General features: G+C 36.5%; 1 protein-coding gene and 2 non-coding genes across 3 annotated transcripts in view; all 3 read left to right on the top strand.

Moving 5' to 3' along the window:
• Positions 1-6033: 6033 nt before the first annotated feature.
• Positions 6034-6381, top strand: LOC128654805 (small Cajal body-specific RNA 2). Its single transcript, XR_008401525.1, has one exon. It is a non-coding gene; the product is annotated as a small Cajal body-specific RNA 2 (non-coding RNA).
• A 1750-nt stretch (positions 6382-8131) lies between these two features.
• LOC128654806 (small Cajal body-specific RNA 2) lies at positions 8132-8469 on the top strand. Its single transcript, XR_008401526.1, has one exon. It is a non-coding gene; the product is annotated as a small Cajal body-specific RNA 2 (non-coding RNA).
• Positions 8470-11982: 3513 nt separating this feature from the next.
• Positions 11983-12508, top strand: part of LOC128653527 (uncharacterized) — a 167300-nt gene continuing 166774 nt past the window's right edge. Inside the window, exon 1 of the mRNA XM_053706877.1 lies at positions 11983-12036. The gene's annotated coding sequence lies outside the window, so the exon portion shown is untranslated. The remainder of the gene's footprint in view (positions 12037-12508) is intronic.

The raw sequence follows: 12508 nt of genomic DNA, 5'->3' as shown, positions 1-12508 counted from the left end.
CTGGCTGGGGAACGATCCTCAGCAAATCTTCTATATGAGTTCCTGACTCTATTAGATAGCTGAATTTCTTGTGCCCTGAATTTCTTTTGACTATTTATTAAGTAACTTTTAATTTCACCTCTTAGGACGGCCTTGGCTGCTTCCCAGAAGATCTCAATTCTATTAAGATATGAGATGTTATTTGTACAATAGTCCTTCCACCTTTGCTTAAGCCAGTTGGAAAATCTGGGGTTGTTCAAGAGATACCTTGGAAAGAACAGTGATTGTGTTCTTTCAGCCAAATTAGTTAGGGGTGGGAGAGTAAGAAATATTATTGCATGATCGGATATCAATATATCCTCAATTCCTGTGTCGATTTGCACTATCGAGAGTGATTCAGAAAGTAAAAAGAGATCAATCCTGGAAAAGGTTCTGTGGGCTCTAGATTCACAAGTAAATATCAAAGCGTCAGGATTTTTAATTCTCCAAATGTCTACCATTTTAAGTTTTGAACAAAAAGTTCTAAAATATTTGGCAGTTTTTTTATATTCTTTGGCGTCTGTATTACAGAATCTATTTAGTTCTGGTACTAAAGTCATGTTAAAATCACCCGCTATAATGAGATTCTCCCCTATGAAGGGAAAAACTTTAAGTTTTATTTTATCCCAAAACCTTCTACTGTTTTTATTTGGACCATATACATTGCATAGCACATATACAATCTGATTAATCTGGATTTGAAGTATAATGTACCTAGCCTCTGGATCTTTATCTATCTGTAAGATTCTGTAATCTAATCCTTTATGAAGTAGGAACGCTACTCCACATTTCCTATCAATGCTGGAGGCAGCTACAACCTCACCCACCCATTTAATTTTAAGTTTTGCTGCTTCTATCTCAGTGAGATGGGTTTCTTGAATATAAGCAATATCTGGCCTTTTTTTAGCCAAGGTTTTAATTATGAGTTTTCTATTCATAGGGGAAGTTATTCCTCCTACATTCCATGACAATATGTTTACTCCAGTCATTAAAAAACGGGATAAATCTTAAAATTCAACAATGCGCTTAGTAACTGCTCGCTTATTTCAACCAGCCTATCCTCTATCGTAGTCATTTAGCAGAATTCTTAATAGATTCCTGCAGGAGAGAGGGAGAGCGGAGAGCGAAGGAGAGAGAAAAAAAACCCACACATATTCCTCATTCAACAACATCCACAGTGTATCCATCCTAATAATCATTAATATTATCAACCTAGTACTTGAATCAATTTTCTCAATTTTCAATTTGCCATTTTTGACCTGACATATTCTTTGATATCCGAAACTTCTTGAAATGTAAGTGTTGAGCCCCTGTCCTCTACTAAGACCTTAGCCGGATAAACCATACGGGCCTTAAATCCGTTATTTATAAGCTGGGAGCAGTAAGGGGCCATTAGTTTCCTCTTCATGGACGTCTCATTAGAGAAGTCATGAAAAAGCAGGATTTTATTATTACCTAACTGAATAGGGCCATTTTTTCTAAAGAGTTTCAGTAATTCAATTTTGTCCTGGAATTTTAATACCTTAAATATACACATTCTACTCTTAGCTACACTATCAGGTTGGGCTCTCTTGGGCCCTATTCTATGTGCTCTTTCTATTATCAGGGGTAGATACTCAGCTGGCATTGCTAGCGCTTGGGGCAGCCCTAAGGAAGTAAACTTCATTAAATCCTCATATTCTGCAGTTTCCGGCAGACCCACAATACGTATGTTATTGCGCCTGGAGCGATCTTCCATGTCCTCCAGGCGCAATTGCATATTTTGAATTGCTGTGTCTTGCTTCCGTATAGTTACTTCTTGGGCATTTACACAGTCTTCAAGATCCGAAATTCTATCTTCTGCTTTGCCGATTCTGGCAGAGAACTGCCTGACTTCGGTGGAGAGAAGTAGATAGTTCAGAGGCCATGCCAGAGATTTCTTTTTTGATGATTTCAAATTGTGGTGAGAACAGGGCTGACATCTGTGCTATCAATAATTGGGTATCAAAAGAGGGGAGAGATAAATCAGTAGATGTGGAATCAAGACTAATATCACTTGATTTAGTTTTTTTATCCTTCGCTTTGGGAGGCATTATAGGTGAATTATTTTTTTGTCAGTGTGACAAATTTTTCCATTAATTTAATGTGTCTCAAATTGAGACTGAGTGAAAAAAAAAAGTGAACAAAATTACTAAAAGTCGCGCGGCGGCGCGGGCTCAGTGAAAACAAGATTGTGTATGTACTTAAAGGACCAGTCAACACATTAGATTTGCATAATCAACAAATGCAAGATAACAAGACAATGCAATAGCACTTAGTTTGAACTTCAAATGAGTAGTAGATTTTTTTATAACAAATTTCAAAGTTATGTATATTTCCACTCCCCTTGTACCATGTGATAGCAATCAGCCAATCACAAATGCATATACGTATAGTCTGTGAATTCTTGCACATGCTCAGTAGGATCTGGTGACTCAAAAATTGTAAATATAAAAGACTGTGCACATTTTTTTTAATGGAAGTAAATTGGAAAGTTGTTTAAAATTACATGCTGTATCTGAATCATGAAAATGTAATTTAACCTGAGTGTCACTTTAAAAAAAAAAAAAAAAAAAAAAAAGTGTGTCTGTGCTTTTCTTTTTCTTTCCTTTTTCCCTTCCTTCCTTCCCTTTCCTTTACTTAAGGTATATGTGTGTGTGTATATACAAAAATGTGCCCCTTGTCTAGGGGAAAAAAAAAACAAAAAGTGAAATGAGCCTGACAAAGCGATTATTAGAAAAAAAAAAATTCAAATGAAAAAAGAATTCCCCCTTTATATTTTCTTGTATTGATGTTTTGATCTCTAAACCAGAATGGCTATTATCTAGTTAATATAGAGATTGAGTAAGATGTTTTATGCACAAGTAATATCCCTAACCAACCAGACACATATAGCCAATTATTTGTCATTTGTAGCACTAATGCTTATGTATCACAATATAGATTGACCCAATACTAGGCAAAGATAAATTATATAGAATATATGGTTAGCAAATGGCAGTAATATACATACATCAAGAATTTGTTTATCAAGGCATACAATTTTTACATATAACAATGAGATATTCTTGCGACCTTTGAGGAAATTGAATCTTATTTTTGAATAGCACCCAGTTCAGATGAATAACACATTACAGGATTTCAACCCTCTTTCATTTTTCGGTTTTCTTCCCTCTTTCCTTCACTTTCCCATTTCTTAACTCTTTAAAGTTCTCTTTTAAATTTAAAGAAAAGTCATTTCCAGGTAAGTCAATCAGCAAAAATCATACTGGAAACAAGCAATGTCCCGGGGAGAAAAAAGGGAGCAAACTTTCAAGTAACCAGTATAGGGGCACTAGAATTTCTCAGCTGATATATCAAATAATGACCCCTTTTCATCATGGTAATCAGTTACCCCCTGGATATCAAAGTACCTCCGCTCCTGGCCCGCCAACCCGGCACAGATGTAAGTCGGAATGAGAGGGCAAAGAAGAGAAAACAATACTTGCGGCGGCAACCAGCTCTTGCTCTCCTCACAGCGTCTCAATACCAGTCCTCGAAGGTTGTTTTTAAGCAGCTTCTTGCTCAAATCGAGCCGTAGGAACCAAGCCCTCAGTGCTGTGTGATTCGCCTCGATCCAGGTGAAGTCGGTCTGCCCAACACGGATCCCTCCGCGAAGCGACGTTCCCACCTCACCGGCTATGACGATTTCACAGGCTTCCTGTCACATGCCTCCGGGAGCTGTCCTCAGCGCATCCGGTCTACTCCTCTGCACGGCCACTGCCCACAGCTCAGCAGCGCCAGGATGCCGACACACAGGTACGAGGTAACAGAGTTAGGTCTACCCCGGGTACTTTACCTCCGTGTTTGGGCCACTGACAGATACTTTCGACTTTCATCCATTCATCTTGGCCACCAATTTGGACTTCGAGCTCTCCGCCAAAACGTTTGGCTGTGTGCACCACCACACCGAAAACCCCCCTATAGCCACTAGGTTAAGTGGTGTAAGAGCTTGGGTAGAAATTTCAGCGGTGGTTAGTCACTGCACAGACCTGGAGCACGCTGTTTTCCAAGCTCCACCCCAAACGGAAGTCTGCGCCCCCTGCTGACTGCTAACCGCCCTACACAGCGAAGTTTCCCTTCCCAGCGATTTCCATTACTTTCAATAGGAGACGTCTTGTCACTCGCACGGACAGCTATTTATTTTACAATAATTTCATCAGGGCAGCCCCTGCGAGGGTCAGCATGAAACACCACGTCTGAACTTGCAAGGTTTAGATAATCAGACCCTATATTACCTCTGCCCTCTGTTCTGTTTCTATTGTTTATCGCTTTGTTGTCTGAGGTCACTTGCAATGCACTGTAAAAGCATAAAAGGAAAAACTGAACCAATGGGTTGTACAATTATTATTTTTTTTAGTTAAAAGTATTTCAGTGCTATTGTAAGTGCACAATTACCAATAAGAAACTAGAGGTTGGTGGGTTACATGGTGCTTGAACACTTAATATGTATGTACGCAGATTCATTTTAAAATAATAAAAAATGTTTTGTTTTTATTGGAACGTTCACATTTGTTATTTCTTTCAAATGGATCTTACCAAGTATCTGCTTCAGATTATTAAAACACGGGGAGAAAGAAAGAAATGTAGTAGTGCAAAAAACAAACAAACACGTTCTTAAAGGGACAGTCTAGTCCAAAACAATAATTCATTATTCAGATAGGGCATGTAATTTTAAACAATTTTCAAATTTACATCTATCACCAATTTTGCTTTCTTCTCTTGGTATTGTTAGTGGAAAGCTAAACCTAGGAGGTTCATTTGCTAATTTCTAAGCACTTGAAGGCTGCCTCTCATCTCAGGGCATTTTGACAGTTTTTCACCACTAGAGGGTGTTAGTTCATGTGTTTCATATAGATAACACTGTGCTCATGCACGTGGAGTTCCTAGGAGCCAGCACTGATTGGCTAAAATGCAAGTCTGTCAAAAGAACTGAAAAAAGGGGGCAGTCTGTAGAGGCTTAGATACAAGATAATCACAGAGGTAAAAAGTGTATTTATATAACTGTGTTGGTTATGCAAAACTAGGAAATGGGTAATAAAGGGATTATCTATCTTTTTAAACAATAAATATTCTGGTGAAGACTGTCCCTTTAATTTTTGGAGCATCTACTTTGTACATTCCTTTTGAACTCCTATGTGTTTAAAGGGACAGTCAACACCAGAATTTTTGTTGTTTAAAAAGAAAAATAATCCCTTTATTACCCATTCCCAAATTTTGCATAATCAACACAGTTATAATACATGTTTTACCTCTGATTACCTTGTATCTAAGCTTCTGCTGACTGCTCCCTTATTTCAGTTCTTTGGACAGACCTGCATTTTAGCCAATCAGTGCTCACTCCTATGTCACTTAACGTGCGTGAGCTCAATGTTATCTATATGAAATGCATGAACTAATGCCCTCTAGTGGTCAAAATGCATTCAGATTAGAGGCAGACTTCAAGGGCTAAGAAATTAGCATATGAACCTCCTAATTTTAGCTTTCAACTAAGAATACCAAGAGAACAAAGAAAAATTGGTGATACAAGTAAATTGGGAAGTTGTTTTAAATTACGTCCCATTTAAATCATGAAAGATTTTTTTGGACTTGACTGTCCCTTTAAACTAGATATGGTGTACACATAAAGCATGTATTGTTTTCCACTGAAATGGCCCTTTAACAGTTATTTCTAAAAGTGAAGTATGTGCAGTGTAGTGAGCAGATTCCATCAACATGCCTGTTTTATTGATAAACCAATCGGCCCACAAAAAATAACCATATTATACTGTAGAAATACATTCTAGACTAGAGTAAAAATAGATTTTATTTTTAAACATTCCATATCACTTGTTCTCTGCAACATTGATATCTGTAATTTTTCGCCTCAACACATGTAACGTTCCCTCCCACCACAAGGGTGCAGCTGATTAGAATCTGCCGTCCGCGCACCACATACTGGACTGTAATTGTCCCATAATGCACTTCACGGACAGCTATATAAGTAGAAAGTGAAGACGGAAGGAGTTAGAGTGCGGCAGTGGTGTGTGAGTAGGTGAATGTGTGTGTGGCTGGTGAGTGTATGTTTGTGTGTATGCTCCGCTGCCGCCTCTGTATTACACAATGATCTTATTTGATTCCCCCGGGGTGCAGCCTGTCCCGTGGTGGGAGATGATAATAAACCTCTCGCTAACCCTTCCTCGGGTTGTGTGCATTGAGCTCAGGTCTACAGGCTATTCTGGGATATGATGAATTCATCAGATATACTAGGCCGGGGTTTCCTTTTGGGACCTCTGCTCTATGAGTATATAAGCGATTCTGATCCCAGAAGTTGAATTCGCCAGCTCTTGTGCCTTTCACATTTTAAATAAAATCTATGTTGGTTTTTTTTTACACACGCGTATGATTTTGTGTTATGTTAAAAGAAGCACTTTTGTTGTACGTGGCGCTAAACATCATCGCTATTTATAGTTAAGTTTTTATGTTAACGCTAGAGGTAAATTTTCCTTCTCACTACTTATGGTTTATACGTAGTGCTTCAGGTTTTATATTTAACATATACGTGTACTGTATATTTGTTTCACTCTGGTACTGGTGACACTTTAATAATGTCTATACCGTGGATAAGATCGTGTTCAAGCAGTAGTATCTTATAAACAATTGTACCTATATTATAACATTTGTCTCAGCAGCCCTTTGTTCGTTGCTTTTTTCATGAAAATGTTTCAGCCCACTACAAGCAACAGTGCACATAACGGAGCTTTTATGTGTGTTTTTTTAAACTTTTTTATTGTGATAAAATAAATACAAACAGCTAAAATATGTCACAGGATTCCAAACATGCAAGAAAAGAAGCCACTAACATTACATAATCTCCATCTAAGGACGAATCAATTATAAAAACACATATTGCCTAAGAAAGCAAATAAAGATATAACCTCATATTTTCTCATAAGGTGAATCCCCTGAAAAGTATAACAGGTTATCGAATAAAGTAGTGATTTCCCCCGGACATGTAAGGGGGCCTCTTTTGGACCCCCTGGACTAAATAGATGGAAAAAAGGGGGACTTTGGGGAGGGAAAATAAAATAACAAACCAAAAATTAAATTATGCCAAACAAACTGCATAAGGGACACAAACAATTGGTGTAAAAAGTACATATCAGAATGAATAATTATTACGGCAAAGTAAATACTAAGGAGCTAGGGGGTATATGCAAGATTTTGTTGAGGTTACTTACTACAAGTCTCTCTGTATAAATATAGTGCTGCACTAAAGTGAGTAAAATTGAAAAAAACAGTGAGACATTTTTTAGTTATAAATAAAACAATACTCCCCTCTAGTGGAGAGGCCTGGTGTCAGCAATTAGCCTTATAGTAGTGTTTAAAAATGCCTCATCCTGGAAATAATAATTTTTATGTATTTCAACATTAAACTTAAAGGGACACTAAACCCAAAAAAAATCTTTCATGATTCAGATAGAGAATACAATTTTAAACAACATTCCAATTTACTTCTATTATCTAATTTGCTTCATGCTTTAGATATCCTTTGTTAAAGAAATAGCAATGCACATGGGTGAGCCAATCAGACGAGGCATCTATGTGCAGCAACCAATCAGCAGTTACTGAGCATATCTAGATATGCTTTTTTGTCAAAGTATATCAAGAGAATGAAGCAAATTAGACCATAGAAGTAAATTAAAAAGTTGTTTAAAATGGCATGCTCTATCTAAATCATGAAAGAAAAAAATTGTGTTTAATGTCCCTTTAAGTAGGTGTAGGTATCAATATACTAGTAATATGTCACATAGGTCTGTGATGAAACCGTGTAGGAACCATAATATAAGTATGTATATATGTAGAAGGCCAGAAAGGAGACTAACATATTTAAACATCAACCTGACCTAAATCTAGAATAGCCAGCGTTTGTCTCAAAGTTTACTCTTATTTACTGAGGAATAGCGATGCTAATACCGTTCCCTCCCACCACAAGGGTGCAGCAGATTAGAATCTCCAGTCCACGCCCCACATACGGGACTGTATCGTCCCATAATGCACTTCACGGACAGCTATATAAATAGAAAGTGAGGGCGGAAGGATTTTATAGAGTGCGGCAGTGGTTGTTTGTGAGTAGGTGAATGTGTGTGTGTTTGGTGAGTGCATGTTTGTGTGCATGCGCCGCTGCCGCCTCTGTTCACACTGTTCATCCATTTCTTATTTGATTCCCCCGGGGTGCAGCCTGTCCCGTGGTGGGAGATGATAATAAACCTCTCGCTAACCCTTCCTCGGGTTGTGTGCATTGAGCTCAGGTCTACAGGCTATTCTGGGATATGATGAATTCATCAGATATACTAGGCCGGGGTTTCCTTTTGGGACCTCTGCTCTATGAGTATATAAGCGATTCTGATCCCAGAAGCTGAATTCGCCAGCTCTTGTGTCTTTCACATTTTAAATAAAATCTAAGGGGTTGTTTTTTTTTACACACGCGTATGATTTTGTTTTATGTTAAAAGAAGCACTTTTGTTGTACGTGGCGCTAAACATCATCGCTATTTATAGTTTTTATGTTAACGCTAGAGGTAAATTTTCCTTCTCACTACTTATGGTTTATACTTAGTGCTTCAGGTTTTATATTTAACAAATACGTGTATATTTGTTTCACTCTGGTACTGGTGACACTTTAATAATGTCTATACCGTGGATAAGATCGTGTTCAAGCAGTAGTATCTTATAAACAATTGTACCTATATTATAACATTTGTCTCAGCAGCCCCTTTGTTCGTTGCTTTTTTCATGAAAATGTTTCAGCCCACTACAGCAACAGTGCACATAACGGAGCTTTTATGTTTTTATCATATGCATATCCCTTTAATTATACATATATTCTATTTTCTCAGATATCTAAATGGTTTTTATTGCACTAGAGGGACATTAAACTGAGAATTTAACCCCCCATAAAATGTTAAAAAGCATTGTGCTTCATTTTCATTTATTTTGACTATTTCATTTCAATCTCAGAGTTGTATTTTTGTCCCCACTTACAGACCAAAGACATTTGTATTCCATGTAATTCGCAATTCTGACCATTGTGCATGTTCTATTGAGTATTGCTTATATTATTTCCTTTGCTATGGGTGTTTTTGAAAGGTTGTGCCCCAAGATTCCAAAACAATACAAGTTTTGTTGACAAAAAGTTTAACCTCTTAATGACATATGACGGAATTTTTCCGTCATAGAACAATTGAGCAAACAGAAAGCTGTGTCCTTAAAGGGTTAATTTGAGTTTGTATGCGCCTATTTTGTTATGCAGTACTTAAAGGGGCAGTATACACATTTTCATTTAAAGGGATACTAAACTCTTTTTCTTTTCTTTCATGATTCCGATAGAGCATGCAATTTTAAGAAACTTTCTAAGTTACTCATATTATCAATGGTTTTTTTGTTCTCTTGGTATCTTTATTTGAAAAGCAGGAATGAAAGCTTAGGAGCCAGCCCATTTTAGGTTCAGCACCTGGGTAGCGTTTGCTGATTGGTTGCTAAATATAGCGACCAATGAGCAAACACTACCCAGTGTCCTGAACCAAAATGGTCCGACTCCTAAGTTAAATCCCTGCTTTTCAAATAAAGATACCAACAAAATTAAGAAAAATTGATAATAGGAGTAAATTAAAAAGTTGTTTAAAATTGCATGCTCTATCTGAATCACGAAAGAAAAATTTAGGTTTAGTATCCCTTTAATTGCATGTAATAAACACTACTATAAAAAAAATAATATGCACATACACCAATATAAAAATCCTGTATAAAACCTTTTAAAAACTTACTTAGAAGCTCCCAATTTAGTACAGTTGATGAGATTAGCATTGGACACCCACTGAAAGGGGCTGAAAGCAGAAACCTCCTCTCCCCTGCATATGAAAAGACCTATTATACAAACAGAAGCAGTCTGTATGCATCTAAAACTTTGGGACTTGGTTAGGAGTTTGAAAATCAGCAGAATGTTATTAAAAAATAAGCAAAACTATACATTTTTACTAAAACACACCCAGATGGGCTATATAAGTGGATCATCTACAAAACATTTATACAAAGAAAAACCTTTAAAGATACATTGTACACTAGTTTTTTTCTTTGCACACATGTCTGTCAGTAGCCTAGATTTTAAGGGACGGTATACTATAAAATAGTTTTTCCCTTAATGTGTTTTCAATTACTTTTTTTTTTACCAGCTGCAGAGTATAAAATGTATGAGATTTGCTTTTTAAGGTTTATTTGTCTATATGAATTAGCTAATTTTGTGTTTTGAAGCTACAACCTAATAAAATGGGTTGAGCTTGTAGGTATAATCAGATCTCATTACTTTATCACATTGTGTACATATACCTGCTTCTTTATATTATATCTGTCTGTAAACCGATCACCATTACTTGGAGAGAACAATGGAAAATTAGCATTTTATTACTTTATCTTGTCTATACCCCACTGGGAGTGTAATTTCTTCTGCTGGCTGTATTTACACAGTTTAGCTATAGCTTGGCCGTGAGTCCAAAACCTTTCAGAATAGGTGGGGATAACACAGGCTAAATCAACTATTTTAAATGCCAATATAAGGGTAATGGAAATACTTGTAAACAATTTAATACACTCCAGCAGGTAAAGTGGATCATTAGGAACAAATTAAAGGGAAGAACATTTGAGTAAACTTTCAGTATAGGTGGGGATACCACAGGCTAAATCTACACTCAAGCAGGTTAAATGGATTATTGGGAAAACATTAAAGGGGAGAACATTTTTTTTTGGCAAACTGTCCCTTTAATTCCATATTCCACTGCATTCATCCCAGTGTGTGGTTTCTGCTTGAAGGACTAATGAGGGACCTGGCTTGTCACTGATTGACACTGACTAATGCACATGCAGGTCGTCTAGAGGTGAAAAAATAAATAATATGCTGAACTGCATAACCTGTTTGCCATTATTGTGCAGGAATATGAGCAGGTGGAAGACAAATTGAAAAACTTGTGGAGATTTACTAATTTACAGTAATGAAAATAATATCAAAATCCTTGACAAACAAATCACTGACATATGTCTGAATAAGTTTTTTGATAAAAAAAAAAAACTGTCTTGCCTGTTCAGTTTGTAGGACAGATAAAATAAAAGGGTTTAGTTGCGATAAAACCAGAGTATTGCTCTAATTTATGTCTACTATATGTTAATATGCATATGAGCATATACTGAATTTTATTCTGTCAGTTTTATTATAAAAGAAATATGATTCATGCAATATTTTTGTTTAATGGTATTCAATAGGCATTGTTACATTTATGTACATATAGTATTTTCTATACAAATTGTATGACTGATACAATTGCCTCACAACCTAGATACAATTAAACATCTGATTTTTTATACGTATACATATTGCATCAATATATTTTTCCACTATTACCTAATAGGAGCATCAGCCTGATCTATCATAATTTTCTGTTTGAATTAATTCATATATTATTACCCTCCTTAATCCCTAGATTTTACCGACCCTTTTCCACATCCACAAAGTCATTGATGATGTTCGGCCAATTCAGAGAGAAAGCTTAGCTTACTCAAATCCAAGGGACACAAAAAATGTGTTTTGTCTCAAACTACAATGATAGCAAAACCTATATGGAAACATTGGGATATAATGAGCAGGTGTAATTCCAATATAGAGGAATTCCAATCATTCCCTATGCCAGCATGTAAGAGCCTGAGGGATGTTTTAGTTAAAGGGACATGAAACCCCAAAAATGTATTTCATGATTCAGATATCAAGTAAGTTAAAGGGACATGAAACCCAATTTCTTTTCTTTCATGATTCAGATAGAACATACAATTTCAAACAACTTTCTAATTTACTTCTATTATCTAATATGTTTCTTTCTTTTAGAATCATTTGTTGAAGGAGCAGCAGTGCCTTACTGGTTTCTAACTGAACACATGGGTGAGCCAATCACAATCAATATATATATATATATATATATGCAGGCACCAATCAACAGCTACAACCTAGGTTCTCTGCTGCTCATGAGCTTCCCTAGATAAACCTTTCAGCAAAGGATAACAAGAGAAGGAAGCAAATTAAATAATAGAAGTAAATTGGAAAGTTGTTTAACATTGTATTCTCTATCTGAGTCATGAAATACATTTTTTTGGGGTTTCATGTCCCTTTAAGGCAGATATTGGTGCAGGCATAACTAGTACACAAACCTATATCTCAAAGAAGAATTTAGGTTGTTTCCTCTGTTTGGGCTGTATTAATTGCAGCTCTTTCATTAAGAGCCCATACTTTTTCCATCCTCATACTGGACACAAATATTTATTTTGTGATCATTTTAAATGCAACTCCAGTTTTGATTAAGTGCCCATGTGGGCGTGTCTATGTGGGTGAGTCCACTAGACGCATAAGTGATCGT

This window comes from Bombina bombina, chromosome 3 (assembly GCF_027579735.1).
Source record: "Bombina bombina isolate aBomBom1 chromosome 3, aBomBom1.pri, whole genome shotgun sequence".
NCBI lineage: Eukaryota > Metazoa > Chordata > Amphibia > Anura > Bombinatoridae > Bombina > Bombina bombina.
The sequence above is the reverse complement of the archived record's forward strand: the minus strand, read 5'-3'. Positions and strand labels throughout refer to the sequence as shown.